The sequence below is a fragment of the Amblyomma americanum genome, chromosome 8 (assembly GCF_052857255.1).
Source record: "Amblyomma americanum isolate KBUSLIRL-KWMA chromosome 8, ASM5285725v1, whole genome shotgun sequence".
Lineage (NCBI taxonomy): Eukaryota > Metazoa > Arthropoda > Arachnida > Ixodida > Ixodidae > Amblyomma > Amblyomma americanum.
In genome coordinates, this window is record NC_135504.1 from 160833538 (window position 1) to 160855130 (window position 21593).

Consider the following 21593-nt stretch of genomic DNA (forward strand, 5'->3'; position numbering starts at 1 on the left):
TTAGCCCCTGAGCAAAACTGTGCGCCTACTACTGGTCAGCCTTCCATTAGGGCTGACAACGTGGTGAACGTGTCGAGCCTGCCTCTCACTTCCTCGGAACGTGCGTTACTCGCTAAAGGGCTAACCTTCTCCCCCACGACCGGAAAATTCAATGAATTTCTATTATATCAGGATCTAGATAACTTCGCAAGGAACTTACGTCTGCGTGAGTATTTTGAAAACCGCGAAACGAACCGGGAAATCAACATACGAGGGACATCCGGCAAGTCATGGACTCTAAACGAACACAGGGATAGACATTTGGATATGTACATCACTGCCGTTCAAAAGGATATCCTATCATCGTATTCAAAATCAAAACCAAGAGCGGTCAACAACAACCTCTCGTCCGAAGAACGCCAGGCCCTTAACTCTTTAAGTCGGCGGTCCGACATCTTCATCAAGCCTGCGGACAAAGGTGGCGCGGTCGTCGTTATGGACAAGACCGAATACTTAAAAGAAGGTTTCCAACAGTTGGAAAATAAACAATTTTACACCGAACTCACCAGCGACCCCACAGAAGACTTCGAAGTAAAAATTAGCAGTGAGATAAAATCTCTCCTCCTAAAACAAAAGATATCCCAGGACATGTTTAAAGCAATGAAGCCGGTCAAACCAGTCCCTGGGCGGTTCTACCTCCTCCCGAAAATTCACAAACTAAACCGTCCTGGTCGTCCCATTGTCTCAAGTAATGGCACACTCACCGAAAAAATTTCTGGCGTTCTCGACTTTTTACTCAAGGACATTATACCAACTATCCCCGCCTACGTTCAAGACACTAATAACTTCCTCAGAGTGGTGTCTAACATTGAAATTCCCGATGAGAGCTTATTGGTCACAATGGACGTGACGTCTTTATATACAAATATCCCACACTCAGACGGCATACGCGCGGCGGTGGATGCATACCTGCGGACGGATCCTCCGGTTCACCTGGATGGGGAAACTCTCGCAACTATTCTGGGTTTAGTACTCAATTACAACCACTTTGAATTTGAGGGAAGGCACTTTCTTCAGGTGAACGGTACGGCGATGGGGACCAGGATGGCACCTGCCTATGCCAATATACTCATGGCGGATCTCGAAACACAATTTCTGGACACTCAACCTTCGAAGCCACTCCTGTACAAGCGTTTTCTGGACGATATCTTCCTCATCTGGCCTCACGATGAAGATAGCCTATTAACATTTATAGGGAACTACAACAAATTTCACCCATCAATATCGTTCACCCACAGCATCTCCAAAACATCTATAAACTTCTTGGACGGGACAATACAGAAAAAAGGAAACGTACTTAAGACAACGCTCTACAGAAAGCCCACCGACCGCCCGCAGTATCTACATTTTAAGAGCAGCCACCCGCACCACTGCAAGACGAGCATACCTTACTCTCAGGCTCATAGATACCGACGGATATGCTCTGAGCTCGATGACTTTGACCGCCATGCTGAACAACTGAAGACAAATCTCTTACTGAAAAAAATATCCCGCTTCCATCGTGGAAGACGCTATTCGGAAAGCTCGCGGTCTAGACAGAAATAAAATACTGAGTCCCCAAAACTTCCAGCAAGGTGAAAGGCAAACCAACCTCGTTCTCACACATTCATCAAACATGCCACGCGTGAACAAAATCCTCTCAAAACATTTTAACATTATCCAGCAAAGCAGTCACCGGTCCCGCATTTTTAAGCAGCCACCAAGAGCGGTATACCGGCGCAGCAAGAACCTCAAGGACATTTGAGTTAAATCCAGAACATCGCCCAATGCTAACCCAAACCCCGGGTGTCAATCCTGCCGAAAACCACGCTGCAAGGTTTGCTGTCACATGCTGACAACAGGAATTGCAAAAGGTACCTTCTCTGACTTTACTTTCACAATCAAAGAAACTCTAAATTGCGACAGTGCAAATGTGGTCTACATGCTTCACTGCAGCGTGTGCGGCATGCAGTACATCGGCCAGACAGAAACTCCGTTCAGGTTGCGATTCAACAACCACAAGGCCCACGTTCACACACTGCCAAACCTACCCTTTTCTAAGCACCTATGTCTGCCACAGCACTCATTTGAAAGCATCCGGGTCATCCTCCCACAGTCGGGTTTTCAAACCGGCCGCCAAAGAGAACAAAGGGAATCGTATTTCATACATAAATTTCGGACATTAACCCACGGCATTAATGAGAACTTGGGCATTTTTGCCTTCCTCAAAAACCTTTCCAATTGAGAAAGAAGCTCCCGTCTGTTATTTTCCATTTGTTTTCCTTTTATCCTGCTCACCATGCGCCCCCCCCCCCCTCTTCTTTACTCCATGCCGGTTTCCCTTTTTCCTCCTTGTCCTCCAAGCTCCCTTCTCGGAATTGTCACCGGTGGGACGCGCGGCGCAGGCGCCCTCTGACGAACGGCCGGTGGTTGCTTTCTGCGGCGGCTAGTTGCGGGATCGGGTTTCGACACGGCGTCTGGACGACCGCTTTTCCGCCGCTGAGGCGACACGCTGCCCTCGTAACGGTCACTGGTGCCTCTTGAACAAGGCGTAATGATGCGGCCTTGACAGCTGACAGTAAATTACATTACAAGAGTTCTTAACATCTGCACCGCGGAGGAGCGGGTCATGCTATGTGCGCCTTTGTGTTTTGTTTCAGTGTATTCTGGTGTTTTCCTTTTTGTTCTTTTCTTGTTTTCTGTGTTTTCGTTATTTTCCCCTTGTGCTCGAACTTCTCGCTTCCGCAGAGGGAAACCTTTCTTGCTTTAGTCTTCTCGGCGAAAATCCAGCTCTGCTGCATGTCTGTCACCTCTGTATTTTAACTAGCTTTTTTTAACTTGTTTCGCATCCATTCTCCTTTGCCCTTAGTGGACGCCGACATAGAGAAAGAGAGAGAAAGTGCCTCCTCTCCCTCTGCATTTAGGACCGTAAATGCGCACATCTGTGTATTCATTCGACTTTACCCTGATGAAGGACGGTCCACCGTCTGAAACCGTTGGTGAATAAACCTATAAACCTAGATAATCGAACCAGTTGTGACCTTTTCACTGTGCATATATATATATATATATATATATATATATATATATATATATATATATATATATATATATATATATATATATATAAAGATATCTGGTATATATCATAACGATACTGGTAAATACTTTTTTCTTGAGGGATATTTGTAAGCTGCTATTCAATGCCTGATAGTACCTGCCAAATGCGCTCTCCCCATTCTCCTATTTATTCCACTCTCGTGATCCGGATCTGAGCTGACTACCTGCCCTAAGTGAACGTATTACCTTATAACTTCAAGCAACTCGCTACCAATCATAAACGGCTGTTCCTTTCCTAGAGTGTTGTACATTTTTTTTTTTTGCACACAAGTGTTCAGACTCATCTTGGCTCTCTAAGTCATTGATCATTCTTTGGAATTTATGCCCTGAGCATCTAGCAAAGCCACAATCAGTTAATCGTACATTACTAACGTATTCTCTATTAACTGTTTTCCCCATCTGTTCCCAATCCAGGTCTCTTACTACATCTTATAAACAAGCCGTGCATAGCACTAGACAGAGAGTATCTCTCTGAGTGACACCCTTCCTTCTCGGGATTTCATTGCTCAGCGTATGGAGGGCAAAGGTAGCTGTGCAGCTGCTATAGATATCTTCAGGACCTCTTCTGTACGGCTCTTCTAAACCCGCATTCCGTATTGTCTGCACGACTTCTCGATTCTAGTGAGTAAACTAATAATTGGTCTTTTGGGGAAAGGAAATGGCGCAGTATCTGTCTCATATATCATTGGACACCTAAACCACGAAATAAGAAAAGGGGAAAGGAGGGAGTGAAAGAAGAAAGGAAGAAAGAGGTGCCGTAGTGGAGGGCTCCGGGATAATTTCGACCACCTGGGGATCTTTAACGTTCACTGACATCGCACAGCACACGGGCGCCTTAGCGTTTTTCCTCCATAAAAACGCAGCCGCCGCGGTCGGGTTCGAACCCGGGAACTCCGGATCAGTAGTCGAGCGCCCTAACCACTCAGCCACCGCGGTGGGTGCGTAAACTCATTCTAGGTTCTCGCGCTGAAAACTAAATGGCAAGAGTGGTAGCGAGGGGGAGACAACGAATAGGTAAAGGCAAAAAATTGTACTTTTCTTTTTCTAAGATAAGAGAAAACGCTGCTATTTTTGGGTCGCGTGCACTAAGGGCTTGCTAATATACATCGGTGGCTCAGAGCTATCTTTGCTGCTTCAAAGATCTCTCGTTCAAGCCTTCCTTCATGCTGTCCTATTAGTCAGCTGTAGGTGGCATTTGCAGTCCTTACAAGGGGTGGGGATTCCAGCCGTTATCTATTGAATTGTCATGCTTCCTTAATTGGTCGTTTAGACAGCGACCCGTCTGACCGATCTAGATTTGGCCACAGGTCAGACGGATAAAATAAACAAGACCTTCATTACACGGAAAAAAATCCTTTGATGCTTCTTACCCAGGACGGAAGCTGGTGTCTTTAAAGCGGCGCACAAAATTCATGGCTGCGTACGCAAAGAACGAAGGTTCGATATTAGGTGGTATTTAAAATGGTTCAAGTTTATTTATTTTAGTACCTTTTCTAGTAGCGTTGATGAACGAAGGCACAAAAACTGTGGACACGGGGCGGCGAAAATCCGTACGCTTAGTACATTTCTGATAACTTCATTTATTGATTCGTTTTAAAATATATACTCCAGCAATTCGAGTGCTTGGACAACTACGTATTTTTTCGGACTTTTAAACAATTTAAATTTCTCATACACGCACAGGCATAAATGTGTGCAAAACGGTTTCCTTTCGTACATTATTACACTGCACGATATTCCATCCATTGCCCCTTCTGACCCCAAAAGTGGTCCCTATTTGTCATCCTGCCACGCAGTTCAACGTGGATGTGCATGATTTACTTCTTCCAGCTGCAGCAATATCACCTGTACTTGTTTTTTGTTGTTTTTTTTTTTGGTCGGTTTAAAAAATACAGCAGTGTAGAGGAGAAAATTATCAGCTTCTCCGCACGTGTACAAAAGTGTGTACGCGGCAAAATGCCTACGCCACCGCAGGCTCGAATACAAGAAGGAAAAATCTCAGTACATGACTTGCTAGCACCACTTAATTACTCCTGAGTGAGTGAGTAAACGTTTACTGAGGAGGATGGTGGCTGGAGCACATGTGGGTGGGCCCTCAGTGAAAGGCTCCGGAGGCTTCTGCCGACCATCTGGCGATGAGAATGAGAGCTGTCGGGTCGTCGTTCCGTGCTCTGGTCAGCTTCAAATAACACTGCTCCAGGGCCGCATTGCGCGGCTTTAGATGAGGGGCTTTCAGGCACATGTCGATGTGACATGTGTTAGCGTTGGGTGTCGTCGCACCATGGACATTTGTCTTCGTAAATTGTTGGGTGTAGGCGATTTGAACCGTGTAGGTTGGGATAGTTGTTTGTTTGACAACGCCGTAGGAAATAGGAGTCTTCAGAAAAGAGGGAGGGATGAGGAAAATGGTAGAGGCCTCTATTGAGGCGTTGAATGTCGAACCGGGTGGCGAAATTGGAGGAGAGAAGGTACAGGGAAAAAGAGGATAGCCCCACTCGGTGAACAAAGGTGTCCGCCCTGAATTTGCTATCAAGGCCCTCGTGGTAGGGCACCCAAGTGATGAATGACATGGGTTTGACGAAGAGTGTGTCCCAGGATGTGTAGCGCCTGTCGTGGGGCACGGCTGCTTCTAAGCACTCAACAAGCGACATGACAGTCTTAATATGTGAGTGTTGTTGGAGTGGGTGTCACACATTTTTATGGCGAGACCGATGGCGGTCGCTTCAGCGGCGGTTGAGTCTGGGGCTCGGACAGAGGCTACCAAAAGTGGTATGTTGGTGCTACCTACGGCAACACAGGCGAGAGAGATATAGAGCAGTGGTGGATGAAAGGCAGGAAGGTTAACCAGTTAAATGTTCCGGTTGGCTACCCTGCACTAGGGGACCGGGATGAGGGGGGCATAAAAAATAAGAAGTTGAGCAATACGGTCCGTAGCAAGCACGACAGACAGTGACGCAGGCACTGTAAGCCACAGGCTGCCGCTGACGTAGCCTGCACACCTTGAGAACTGCCGACTGCTGCGACCTGAGTAGCACAGATCGAAGGCCCTCCATCACAAGGCAGCGCAGACGTTCCAGTGTCAAAAAAGGCTGCTTGCCGTTGCGGCTGATAATCTTGATGACAACGTAAGCATCGGACTTCTCATGAGGATGAGGCTAGAGAATGCGTTGTGCCAGCTGTTGGACACCTGCAAGCACTAGATTCAACAAATCCAGCATCTGCAGTGCATTCTGTGCAGCTGGAATGTGCAATCTGGAAAGCAGCACACGCATGACATTCACGATTGGCTTCAGCATTGCAATCACTCGCTCATCTGCGACCTGGGCCGGTTTCTGACCTACTACCAGACCAGCAGTATTCTCAACATACTCGGTGCGTGGTGACTGTTCAATCATTGAGGGTGTGCAGTGCTTCGGAAGCGATGGCCAAGTCACTTGCCGGTCCCGGTCTTGGATCGGAGCTGGGACTTGTGCTTGATTATCATTAGGCTCGGTACTCTGAGCACGAAATACCTGCTTGGTCACTGCGGGTGTGTGTAGCTCAGGCAGGGATGGCCAAGGCCCGTCTGCGACAACCGTCTGTGCCTCGCTAGTCATATGGCTCCCAATCTTTAAAGGGGCTCTAAAAGGGGCTCTAATAAACTTGCAGTATGACTGAGTCGTTAAAGCACGCCTCTTCACGAATAATGTCAAGCAAGATATTTTATAATGCGCTTTGTAGAAGTTCAGTTATCTGCAGTCGAAATTTCAGTTTTTGCGTCACTTTTTGCCCGCTGGAAGGTCCGCTCTCTTGCCGCCAGCCCCACCTCCGGGGGAGAGCTTCCTGGCCTGCCGGAGCTACACGGCTAGTTGGCCTTGGCTGCGACCTTGGTAGCTGCCTGACCTCTGAAATAATCTAACCAATAGCCGCCTCTCAAAATGTATACGTAGATGCGAGCGACGGAGGATGGTGCGAGCATGAAAAAGTCGCTGGGAAGGGCTCGTCAACTTTCGCGTATGATTTTGGGTTTTATCCTGCGTGCAGAAGAAGTGTATTATTTGGCTGAGGTTTTCATGACAACACAATGCAGTGATTGAGCGAGCTGATGTGCTCTCCCCAGAAGGCGTTTAAGAGCCCTTTTTATGTAGTATGCGGAGGGAGAGGACAAGTTGCGGAATTTCTTGGACGATGCTTTCCAATGCTCGCTACACATTTAGAAGGTCTGTGACGAGGGCGACGACGTCGTCGCAGCTTAGCGGCAGCTTCTCTGTGTGTGGAATTGTCTCTTGTCATTTGCTTGAGTATCGCTCTTTTCCTGCTCAGGCGAGGACAATCTTTTGAGGCAGCGTCTTGAGGGCCGCGGTAATTGGCACACGTAAGGACTGTTGCCCGGCAAGAATCGCCGTTGTGTGGCTTAGTACACCGTGGAAACACGAAGAGGAAGCTGCACACACTACTCACGTGTCATATCTTCATGCAGTTCAGGCACTGGAGAGGCTTCGGGACGAAAGCGCATCTCTAATGTTTGGGCAAATATTTAGCGGAATTTCCGAATGTAGTGTAGATTTGTAATAAGGCAGTAATTACTCATTGGCGTCCACCCAAGTGCAGCCATACGGCTACATAGGAAAGCTACACAACTTTCTAGGAAATTTCGCAGTTAAAGAAAAATTCGTCCCCGTCCGAACCAGTACGAACTTTTCTTTACTATCGAAGTTTCTGGAAAAGATGTATCCTTCGTAGCCGTACGGCTGCGCTTGGGTGGGTGCCAATGAATAAATACTCTCTAAAAACAGGTCAGATGGCTGCAGCTTGCTCTTGGGATTTCGTGGGGAAAACAGCATTGCTGTCATGACTGTCACAGAAGGCAACACCTCGTGTGTTTAGGTGCTGAAGCACGAGCAGGAGCTAGTATCTTTTTTTCGCTATGCCGTAGTCCAACTCAGCGCTGGCCCCTTCCACCAGAGCAGGTGCCACCTTTCAAGGCATGCGTTTCTGACGGCACCATTTGGTAAAACTGTGTCATTCTGCCTGCAATGCAGCCCTTTTTTATTGGGCACATGTCTGGATCCGCACGTTCTTTCAGAAGGCCGGTGTCACTGCCATTACACTTGCCGGTGCTGCGAGAAGCTCTTTAATCACCGCGCTTACTGCAAGCTTGAGTTTTCCTACTAGTCTACGGCACCTCTCCATTCGTTCCATTACGCCGGCACGGTTGTTCGTTCTATCTCGGACGCAGTCGCAGTGCCTTCATCCGTAATTCGACGGTCGCACTGTTCTCGCTCGTAATAAGCGTGCGTTCCTTATAACTGCGGCCGTTATAAGTGGGCTCGACTGTACATGACACAGTTCGGCAGCAGTGCGCAAGCCGTTCGCACATCGCTCATTGTTCCTGCTTTCTTCGCAGCCTCATCTGTGGAGACCGCTTTCTGCCTGCCAGCGCGTGGGACCAAATGGCTGACGCATCGTCGGCTGAAGACGGAACTGCTGGAACTGCATGTAGCCCTCTTCCGGTGATCAAGCGCGTTTAACGTTGTACTTCCGCACCAGCTGCCTACAAAATATGTCCCTGCAAGAGGCTTCCACACAGTTCGGCAGCATTGCGCAAGCCGTTCGCACATCGCTCATTGTTCCTGCTTTCTTCGCAGCCTCATCTGTGGAGACCGCTTTCTGCCTGCCAGCGCGTGGGACCAAGTGGCTGACGCATCGTCGGCTGAAGACGGAACTGCTGGAACTGCATGTAGCTCTCTTCCGGTGATCAAGCGCGTTTAACGTTGTACTTCCGCACCAGCTGTCTACAAAATATGTCCCTGCAAGAGGCTTCTACACAGTTCGGCAGCATTGCGCAAGCCGTTCGCAGATCTCCCATTTTCGTTTGTTTTTGACTTGGTCAGTGACCCAAACTTCACCCTGTTATTATACATCTTTCATTGTTCATGCTTCCTTCGCAGGAAAGCGCTAGTATACGCTATTGCTACTACAGCTTTTATTATCCGCCCGTGCACTGCTTCCAAACTTCGTTTGCCTTGTAAATTTGCTGTATGTGTGTTACTTGAACCTTCCTTACCATGACGAAGGAAATATCGAAGGCCCTCGAAACTTTCAAGCGAGAAATGAGAGTGGAATGACATTCACTGAAAGATAGTACAGAGTTTTGCAGTGACACATGTGACGAAGCAAAAACTATTAGCTCGGAGGTCAAAGCACTTAGGCAACAAGTTAGTGAATTGCTAAACCTTAACGAAAATTTGAGAGCCGAAAACAAGCGTCTACGCTCAAAGGAGCTTGAACAATAGAGCCGCTCGAACAACTTGGAAATAAAGCGGTGTGAAAACTGTCGATGACCCTGCTGCCATCAGTAAGACAATTGGCGATACAGTTGGGGAACCGATCACTGACTCAGATATCGACATATCCCGCACTGTTAACACGCAAAACTCTGGAGAGCAGAACATTGTTAGTTCGTTCTGTCCGTCGGGACAAGCGGCATGCTATCCTGGCAAAAGGCAAGAAGCACAAGATGACAAACAAAACGCTCGGCTTTGCAGATGATGACGAAGTCTATGTGAATGATCATTTGACTCCAGCAAACAAGAAGTAACTCGGCGCTGCCGTTGCGTGCAAAAAGCATATGAAGTGGAAATTTGTGTGGACAAATGGTGGAAAAATTTTTGCAAGGGAGTCTGAAGGAACCGATGTCCTAAGGATTGTCGATCTTGACGATTTAGACAAAATGACCTAAGTAAACTTTTCCGTGTACTGACTTCTATTTCTGCTCTAATTTTATCATGCGGTATCATTCAAGTTTCGATTACTACAGCTTTGACGATTTGAATTCCTGAATGAGGTTAACTGAAACTTTGTTTCGGCTATGCATGTAAATGTTCGGACATGCGTAACAAGGGTGACTCTATTAACCTCCTACTTTCGTCACTGCACACAAAGTTTGATGCTGTTTTGTTTTCTGAAACCTGACTCTCCACGCAGTATGAATCTCTTTACCTTGATGGTTATAAGTACAATGGTTTTACGAGGCTTCATGGAAGAGGCGGGGTTCTTGCATTTTATGTGAAAGACTGCTACATTCCTACAGTAATGGAAGAGTTTTCGACCATAGCTCCCAATTATGAGTGCCTCTTTATATCCTTGTCGCACGTTATTATTGTTGCATTGTACCGACCCACCCCCCCCCCCCCCCACCCCCACGGGTAATAAGCAACTTTTTTTTTAATTCCTGGAGCGCCTGCTTGACTATCTAGCTTCTATTAAACTTTCGTTTATACTTGTGGGCGATGTGAATATAAATCTAATGGCTACAGATTCCAATGCATGCGAATTTAAGAGTATCTTGTCATCTTATGCTTCCTGTAACTTCATAGCTTTGTCTACAAGAGTGACTACGGAGACAGCCCACTGTGCTAGATGTATGCACAACCAATAAGATGTCCCCAGAGCCCCTATCGGGTGTGCTACTGCGGATATTAGTGATCACCTGCCTGTATTCTGTTTTATTCCTTTTAAACTAAACAAGATAACTCTAAACAAAGCTGTACCCAATTACAGAGACATCAATGACTCCAGCCTTCTTAGATTTAAAACTCTAATATATAGTACAACTTGGGATTTCAAAAGAATTTATAATGCAAATATAGCCTATGCCGCAATCATCAAGCTCCTTCTGGCGTGTTATAACGATGCCTTCCCTCTTCGTGTAAGAACGGTTATTCGAAAGAAGTATAAAAAGCCCTGGATGAAACTTACTGTACCAACGCATTCTGGTTAGGAGTAACGTGTACCATGATTTTATTAAGAGCCGTGGCATAGCTCTACGAAAAGAATTTAAGAAGTTTAGAAAACACTTAATACCGATCTTAGGGCCCCAAGACTAACTACTACATCGAGCGGTTTAGAAAGTCCAAAATTATCAGGGAAAAGTCTGGAGAGAGATAATCTATTCACTATAACTTGCTCGCGAGTTGAATGAAATTATAACTTCAGATGTTGCGCTCAGTGGTTCCAGCTTGGCAAAAGCAATGAACGAGCTCTTCGTCACAGTAGGCACTCCAAGAAATGATAAACCCGAACTTAGCAGTGACTACCTGATTACCATTACACCATTGCCTTATTCTGTAGTGTTTGCGCCAACAACTCCAAATGAGGTGGCAGCATTATTCACTAGCATTAGGAATTGCGTATCGCCTGGGTATGACCACGTAGCAGCTTTACCGTTAAAGTACGTCTCTTCATCTATATCTGGCGTGTTGGCTCGCATTACAAATATTAGGTTTGAAACGGGGGTGTTCCCAGACGGCTTGAAGATTGCACGCGTGTGTCCAATCTATAAAGGCGGTGACAGGAATGAAATCTCCAACTATATTCCTTTTTCACTATTACCTGTTTTATCAAAAGTATTTGAGGGTGCGATTAAGAGCAGAAAGCAGAACTTCTCCGACAAACATAACGTTATAGCTTCTACACAGCACGGCTTCTTAAAGAACAGGTCCACCGAACAAGCACCGCTCAAAATTAAAGACAAAATTATCTATACTATTGAGGAGCAAATATACACCTTGGGTTTGTTTCTTGATTTTCGCAATGCACTTGACTGCGTACGGCATACCATTCTACTCAATAAGTTACAAGGTGCATGGAATAACCCTGGATCTCCTAACTATTTGGAAAACCGCTTAAAGTATGTTCGAATAACTGAGAGTTGTTCCGACAGGGTAGCCATAACCCAAGGTGTTCCGCAAGGTTCTACATTAGCATATACCTTTATAATTCCTAGTTTACATTAATGATATATCCCAAATATTAAATTCACCTGATCTTGTAATGCACGCAGACGACACGAACCTTTGTTCTCACTGCCCCTTCACTGCCATACGTGGAAAGTATTACCTATATTTACCTAACTAGATTACATATGTGGTTGCAGGCAAATAGTCTGACCCTAAACCTCAAGAAAACTACCTACATTATATTTAGGCCCACCAACGTTGTTTAACGCTACGCAGTCAATATTCATTACGGGAACACAATAAATGATAGAGTCACCAGTCTCAAATTCCTCGGTGTCTGGTTTTCGGAAGCACTTTCTTGGAATATTTACGTCACTAATCTTATATGTGATGTATGTAAAAAAAGTTCGTTGCCTTTATAGAACCTCCCATCTCCTACCTAAATGATTGAAGTTATCTATGTACTATGCACTTTTTTATACCATATTTTCGTATTGTTGTCTTGTCTGGTGCACTACGACTAAAAGCAGTTACAATAAATTTATACTTGTACAAAAGAAGGCATTACGAGCAATCTAAGGGTATCACAGTTATCCCCTATATTTGGCTACAGCACCTCTATTTCTGAAACACAGTTTACCTAAAGCAGATCAGGTAAATTTTTATCGTTTGTTCCAACACATCTTCAAAAACCGGCTGTATCATACCATTCCAGACCATTCCTCATCACAGTATAGCCTCCCAGCACACAGTAAAATAGTCCCTAGGACGCGTACCAACTACGGGAAACAGAAAGTGACCTAGTAAACACAAGAGGCGGTACTCCTCCGCTGCGCCCAGACTGGCCAGCTTCTGTCGCCAGCAAAGCTCAACCTCATCAACCCGCACTCATACCCGACCCCTCAATGCCCGGCATGCCCGGCCAGAGGCACGGCCGAACACCTTTTGTGGCGCTGCCCTGCTTTTGACGTGGTGCGGGAGCGAGCACTTCAGTCCCTGGGCGGGCACCAACCTGACATCTTGCAGGAATGGGTCGATCCACCATTACACATCGGATCATCGGACGCACTCCGGCTCTGGCGGGCTTTTCTCCTATACTTCAAGGCAGCAGAAGGGCCTGGCCGTTTCTTCCTCCCCCTCCCCCACCTCCAGCCCCATGAAGCCCCTCATTTCTGCCGCAAGGCTAGGCCTATTTTATGCAGAAATAAAGACGTATAAAAAAAATTAATTTTTTGGTGATCTTGGTTTTAGAGTTTCTCTGAAACATTTTAACACAATAACCAAGCGCTACTAAATGAAAAAGGACATGTTAAATCCTTAAACGTTTGTGCTTTGACGTTCTGACACAATCTTAGCTTACCTAATAAATACAGCCCCTTTTTGTGTCTGAGCAGTATAATTACCGTTGAAAAGTCTTGTGCATTTCACCAATTTATTTTCTGTGCGCAAGCTAAGTGAGGTTTTATGTCATTTTGTTGCTCGGCTGTGACCACATTTCATGCAATGTGCGAGTCTCCTTCTCTTTGCATTGCTTTGTAATACGTTGAATGTTTGTTTGATTTGTAACATGTTCAATTTTTTTTTACCGCTTTGCTGTACTGCAAACTGTACAAGGAAGCTGGGGCCTCGTCAGGCGCTATACGCCTTCTGCCTCAGCTTCCTCTTTGTTTGTAAGAAAAAAATAGTCTTTGAAGTTTGAAAATGGTCGATCTTTAAGGATAAGTTCAACTGGTTAGCAAATAAATATATCACAGCTGTCAACTTTCGCCCCAGTAACCAAAAGCCTTGCTTTAATGAGCATGTTTAAAAACTCTTGAAAAAAGAGAACCATCTTGACCGAGTGGATAGAAATAACGGGAACTCACTTCGATGGAAAATCTACTACGAAGGGGGAACAAGTATCTGAATAAGATCCGCAGATAAAAGCCTTCCTTCTATTATATTAAACTCCAAAATTTGATGCGCACTAAGCAAAGAAAATTTTTGCAGATCGTAAACCCTGAATCCAACTCAAGGGTTTACGCACCTATGACTCGCACCACGTGGTCGCCGGTACTGAATGTGCAGACGCCTTTAACTATGCACTGAAACAGTGTTCAGGAAGACAACTGAACCACTTCTTTCTTTTTCTTTGCTCAATATTGAACGCATGATGCCATGCAGTATATCTTATACAAATGGATTTCATCAATAATCCAGGAGACTAAGCTATCATCATCATTTGGAAATGACGATATTAACTCAACCTTTATGAAACACACGACACATGGCTGCGTCATACTTGTCCTTGATGTTTTCACAGTCACTATCTTGAAGAACCATGCCAGATGATTGTAGAGTGCGAAAGGTAGTTCCAGCCTACAAATCTGGTAACAAAAAATCTCTACTCAATTGCCGTCCTATCTTGCTAACCAGCTTCCCAAGGATGATGGAACATGTCATTTACTCTCACATCACTGCTTTCTGAGACTGTAATAACGACTCTTTTTAGCGCCTATAAAGAGGACACAGTAAAGGACGAGGAAGACAGGACAGGGTGCTACTTGCAAGTGTTTTATTCAGAAAAAAAGCGCCTGACTTATATACATATAAAACGGGAAAGGAGGATCAGATACATCGGCACATGCAGGGCAAAAACCACAGAAGGCACGAAGGAGAGGCGAAGACGACTCAACTCTTATCTAACATATCTTGAAACGAAAAAATTGGCTGTGGTTTAGCTTTGGTTAAACCTGGAGTGACGCGATAGCTACAGCTGGCTGAGTGAAACTTGGTCACGTGATGAACCACGTGATCAGCCACGGCGCCGCGCCGCTGGAAGCTGCTCCGCACCACGTGACCAACCACGTGGCAGGGTGGCGGCGCAGCCACAGGGTGGCGGCGCCGCCAAGTTGACGGCTCGAGATGCTACCGTAATGTAGCACGCTACAAAAATCTTTATCATACAATGCCACAGATGACGTACTGACACATGCACTCCCAAAATTCCTAATATGGTAGGCCTCAACCATCTCCCGTGCAAGCATGGCAGTGCACCTGCACAGGATGCTAGTACCTAGGAGCCTTACATCGCACGATTGCTTTCTGCTCTTTATTCTTCTATTTTCTACACTCAGATTAAGACAATTTTTTAGGTCACACAAGAGGTGAAAGGGGAAAGTGGAGGAAAAGCTGTTTGAACACATCTTGACGAGAGCTCCATCTCCCGAAAGGCAACAGTAGCAGCTTGCATGCTACGCGTTACAATACCACAAGACTACATACAAGACTAAAAAAGACCGCCACCGTCTGGAAGACGTTGAAGTAGCGAGCGTTAGCTGCTTGGTTTACTAGACGAAGAAAACGAAGAAGAACACGCCACTTTTCTCGAGAAACGGAAAGTAATGCCCTTTGAAACGGGGCGGATTGCCACCATGGTCGGCTACGCATGCACGCACGTACACCGCCTAGCGGATGGATGGATGGATGGATGGATGGATGGATGGATGGATGGATGGATGGATGGATGGATGGATGGATGGATGGATGGATGGATGGATGGATGGATGGATGGATGGATGGATGGATGGATGGATGGATGGATGGATGGATGGATGGATGGATGGATGGAAGGAAGGAAGGTAGGAGCGCCCCCTTTGAAACGGGGTGATGGCCGTTGCCACCACGCTCAGCTTTTTTCCCTTTATTTTTGTTTAACTGTGTTGTAAGTTATTAACATTCGCCATTTTCTTTAAATATGTCTTCCTAAACTTTCAACCTTAATTCCCCTCTCTGCTTTTGAGCCACCAATCCTCCAGTCACCTTTTGCTAATTTCCACCGCAGATTTATTTACATGACTATTGTTATTTCTAAACCCTAGGGCTGCAGGAAGAATCGCTGTGTTTGCAACGAGATCGGGATGGATACCATGACATTTTAGTATGAGGTGCTCTATTGTTTCTACAGGTTTACCACAGACAGCATATGTGTCATCTTTTTTTGTTAAATTTCTTTCTGTAGCTGCTTGTTCTAAGACACCCTTGCCTAGCTTCAAGAAGTACGGCACTGCCCCTTGAGTTATAAGAAAAAGCTTCCTTCCTCATCTGCCTTTTCCAGTATCGCTATTGTTCTACAATATGCTTTCTTTATAGAATTTATCCAATTTTTTGCTTTCCGCGCTCTTAACTAGTCGTTTAATGCTTTTTTGTTTCTCTGTCCTTGCGTCTAGCATACTTACTGGTCAGCTTCCTAGTTCTCTTTAACCAATGAGAGTCAGCGCCAATGTTCTGGATAGGTATTTAAATACCTTAGCTCCCCACCTGTTATTGTCCAATTTCCACAGGCGTTCTTCGTATAGTATTTTACTCTGAGCTTCTCGTGCTTCGAACGATGCCCAGCCCATATCCCCCTTTACTGCCTCGTTCGTGGTTTTCCTGTGGGCAATTAGTGCTAATATTCCAACAACTCTCTCATTTACTTCCAATCTCGACTGAACTTCGGCCCTTAAGCACAGAACCGCATTTTCAAAAATAAGCCTCGGCACCACTATTCCTTTCACATACCTCTCAGTACTTCATACCTGATGTACCCCTACAATGCCCTATGTTTTATTATTCCGGCTTCTGTTCGCCCTGTGGCTATGAGAGACTGCTCGTGCTTTTCCGTGTATATCTGCCCTCCGTTTGCATATACCCCGAGATTAGGGAGCCTACATGTCGCGCCCCCTCCCGGCTTAGGGTGGTGACTTCCTTTGACACAGCACATGCCGCCTGCCGCTAAGACCCATGTTGCCAGCGCGTGTGTTGTCATGGTTACGGGAAGACGCCGCGCCATCTTGTTCCCCGCCGTGCATAGGCGCGCATTAGCTGCTGCAGCAGTTGCGTCTTCATCGCCGTTCATCGTTGAGTGGGACAGTCATATGTTGTCGGTTGTTGCACTAAGTGCGCCAGGAAGCTTACGCAGCAGCAATGCCCGGGTGTTGCGTTCCGCAGTGCTCGAACCACTGCAGGAAGGGCACACGGATGTTTCGTTTCCCGGCTGACTCCAACCGAAGAAAACGTTGGCTGGCACAAGTAAAGCGAGACTGCTGGGAACCCACTGCTGCTTCTCGCATATGTTCTGTGAGTACCGTACCTTTTTCTCTTTTGTTACCTGCTCGCTTGTTATGTTTGGTGTACTGTGCTTCACGTTTACGATAATTAAACCACGGCCGCCTCGAACGGCGTGCGCGGCGTGGGTTTGATAACAGGCTACGCATTGCAGGCGTGGGTGCAATCTTCTCGTTAGTTTTTAGATGCGCTGGCGGCGTGTCTCGAGCACCAAGGGCGAGAAGCAACGGTTCGCATTCGCCCTCGCTGACTGTAATTCTCACGCGAGTGCACTCACGATATATAGGCGCCCGCTTCCTTGTTTGCGCTGTAATACATGCGCCAAGACTCATGTCAGAGAACATGACTGAGGTAGTGAAAATAAATTTCTACATCTCTCTGACATTGTACGCGTTCGCTGTTTCGTGAGCGCTGTGGTCGGAGGAACTTATTTTCAGTCAGGTCTGGTTATCTAGGCACCGTTCTGCTGTACGACGCTATTCGGTAGAAAAAGATTGGAAACCCAAGATCAGACTAAAAGAACACATTTTGTATATGCCCGGTTACTGGCATGCATATGAAGCCTTTAGGAAGCCCTTATCCAGTTTTTTTAGCTTGGCACTATAGCCTGGTAAAAGACAGCATGTGAAAACATTACAGCAGGTAGAAACAGCTCTGTAGTTGTAACGCTAGTCATGTTCCGGTTTGCAGCATTTGTCACAGTTATGTGCAGGTATGAATATACTTCTTGATGCTTATGAAGTACTTGCTGCCATTCATTTCAGGCACATTTTGAAGAAACAAGTTTCGAGCAAAACAGACAGGATGGCTTAAAGAAGCTAAGGCCAGATGCGGTTCCCACACTTTTTACTTATCGAGGTAAGCTTCTAATTTTGATCCATCTCTTAAATACAACTCTGCCTCATTCATATGAAATGTTTGCAAAGAAATTTGTCTACACGTATACGGTAGTGCTGTGGTTGCTTTGTGCAAGCTCAAAAATGTGCGCTCATCTGCTTTTAGAAGGCTGCAAAGAAAGGTTCATCACCATCAGCATTTCAAGGTCCATAGCAGGACGAAGCCTATCCTACTGACTTCCCTTTAACCGGTTCCTGTGCCATCTGTGGCCACATTATCCACACAAACTTCTTGGTCTATTGATATGGCTTTTATATCCAAGCATTCCTACAGCGCATGTTTGCATCAGCATCTAGATCCCTAGCTAGAAATTTGTTGGGATCCATGCAATTCATTTCTTGTAAAACTAAATCGCGGGCATAAAAAAATATGTATATTGCACGTTATTGTAGGATCATGCATTCGAACAGCACCTTCAAACATAAAATCACCTTAAGCCGTTTTTTAACGGCTTCTGCATTACCTCTGGCTCATTTTTCACTGTAGATTGAAAAAAAATGAATGAATGACAATTGAAATCTTCCGTGTAAGCCATAAAGGTATAAAGTATGGCACTAAACAAAACTTTTGCCACCTAACTCTCTGCCTACCCCTACTATATTTGCTTTTCTTGAACACCCACTGCTTCCCTAAGGGACTACTGTTTATCTTCTCTACACATTGAATGCACTCATATATATGATACTAAGATCCAAAACGTAACACACAGATATAGCCTTGTATTCAAAGAGCACAAGGCCACCTATAGTGTGTTTATACTTTGTATAGCATCGTTTTTTCTTTATAATTCACCCGACGCCTGCGAGAAAGGGGGCGTCTAGAATCAAACAAATATCCTAAAGCAGACTGCATACTGTGCTGTCTCATTTGTTCTATGTCACCTGGCACAGAAGCTAAAATGGCAAAATTCAGGACGATTAGTAATTCTAGTTGCATCAATGGTACCTCAGCTGCTAACACAACCTGCTGTTGAGCACAATTTTGCACGACTGAATCATTGCCAGTTGTAGCATGCTTTCCGACGCTGTTAAATATGCACTGGCGGTAAGAAATCTAAAGCCCCCCAGTACAGCTTTGGGATCTTAAAACCCAACTGATATTACTACTCCTGAAGTTTATTTGGAAGTTTTATGCAGGTACTAGGTTGCTCTTCTGTAAATGCAGAATTTCTGCAGTTCTTGAGTGTAGTGCTACCCTATTGACTGAATTTTTTATTTCAGCCATCCCGAAACACCGGAAGCCTCCGAAGAAGCGGTCTTGCTTTCGTCCGGCCACGCCAACGCAAAGCCCAGTACTTGACCCCACCGGAAATGAACCATGTGGTAGTGCTGCTCTAGAGCCTGTCTTCGCATCAACAGCCGAACAAACACAAGACTCGGCTGTGAGTGACAGCATGAGTTGCCAGGACACTGTCAGTCCACTACAATGTGCTCAGGTACCAGGGTATGATCTACCTTTAACAACCACCTTGCTGCCGCCCAAAGCTGTCGACACTGTTATCTATGCAGACAGCGTTGCCCATTCCTTTCTGAGAACAGATAAAGCCAGTGGGGAAGATTCCACTGATGCAAGTCGACTTCCTCTGCCCGCAGCTTCACCCATGGAGGCCGAATCCTTAAGCGCTGAAAGGTCACAGTATAGTAATGAGCGATCAAGTAAAGAAATACCTCAAGCTGCATTCACACTTGGTTCAAGTACGGCTTCAACTGACTTGTCTCTTCAAAGACAGAATGCTGAGCTGAGAAAGAGAAATAAGGACTTGGCCCAAAAGTACAGAAACCTACAGAGGCTTCACGAGCAAACAAAGAGAAAACTGCGCAGTCTTGTAAAGAAGTCACAGTCGCCACAACAAAAATTGATAACCTTGGAACAATTACCGTTCCTCAAACACGACCAGAGAAGGGCTTTGACGGTGAAAACTACGAAGGGCCTTAAGTGGTCTGAGAAGACTATTCGAGAGGCCCTTCAAATAAAGCACGCATGTGGAACAGCAGGCTATGAATTATTAAGATCATTATCATATCCACTGCAATGCAATAGGACATTAATACGAAGGCTTCAAAATATTAAATTTTTGCCTGGAGTTCTTCATGAAGTTTTTAATGTCCTGAAATCCAAAGTAGCCACAATGCAAGACATAGAAAAAGACTGTGTGCTCTTCATGGATGAGATGGAAATCTCCCAAGGATTTGACCACGATCGCTCGCTTGATTGCTTTTTTGGGAGCACTACATTGCCGGAGTCCGCTACAGATGTTGCCAACCATGCTCTTGTGTTCATGGTTGGTGGCGTGAACACGAGATGGAAACAGGTTATCGCCTATCACTTCACTGGAAGGTCGATAGATGGCTCTATTTTGAAGGACATTGTGTTCCACTTGATTGAGCTTTGTTTTCAAATCTCGCTTAGAGTGCTTGTTGTCACAAGTGACATGGGAGCTGCCAACCGTGCAGTTTGGCGCCTGCTTGGCTTGTCCAACCACATAAACTCACAGACTGTCTGCTGTATTCCGCACCCGCACCTCCGTGGCAGGCAACTATTCTTTATGGCTGACCCCGCCCACGTCTTGAAGAACATCCGTGCCCAACTACTCCGAGTGGGAGAATTCACTCTGGGTGAAGAAACTGTTAAGGAACAAAGTCTTCCTTCTGGCACTGTCAAGGTGGAGCATGTTGAAGCAGTGTTGAAGTACGACTGTCAAAGTGAGCTGAAGATTGCAAATAGGCTGTCGGAAATCCACATCAGCAGTGGACATTTCACTACCATGAAAGTGAACATTGCTGTGCAATTGTTCCGTGAGGCTCCTGCTGCTATCCGATATTTAATCCAACAAAAAATTTTGCCCCCCGAAGCAGAGGCTACAGCGTGGTTTTTTAACCTCGTGAGCAGGTGGTACACCCTTATGTCGGCCAGACATCCGGTTGTTGCTCTGAGCGATATAGATCCTTCAAAGCATAAAGAGGCCACTGCGCTTTTGGAACTGACGTGCAGCACTTTCCGTCAAATGAAAATGGGAGCAACGGCACATTGGAAGCCTTCACAAGCTGGCCTTCTGGCATCGACCACTGTTGCTCTAAGCCTGTCGCAAGACCTCTTGGACAACCAAAGCTACAAGTATGTGCTTCATGGCCGGCTCGTACAAGATTGTCTCGAAAACATATTCTCTGTGTTGAGACTCAAGAAGCCGGTCCCTAGTGCATACGACGTTAAGTGTGCACTGAAGCTGATTTGTGTTGGACAGTTCATGCACACACCTACAAATTCTAGCTACGAGGTTGATGACAGCTTGCATCTAGCTGACCTCCTTGACCCAACTATCCAGAGACATGAAGGACAAAACCAAGAGCCTGAAGAGCTAGAAAACCTGTTTGTGTGTGCTCTCACAGAAGCAGAATGTGACATTCTTGCTTATCTAGGAGGATTCCTGGTCAAGTCTGTCATGAAGTCCATTGGTAACTGTAGTGACTGCAAAACTGCCCTTGTTGGAGATGCTACAAATCAGTATAGCAATCTTATTAAGCCTAAAGAGTACGTGAAAAATTCTGAGAACCTCATTTATTCAACGCAAGCAGTGATTAATGTCCTTATAGAATGTGAGGAGCAGTTTAAGACTTTTGCAGATATGAAGGAAATCATGGTGCTCAAAACCCCATTTGCTAGCATTCTGAATGCCCTGTGCAAGGCTGTCAAGTTGAACTTAGGTTGCTGTGAAACACATCATGCTCAGGCAGGGAAGTCCTCCTGATAAAA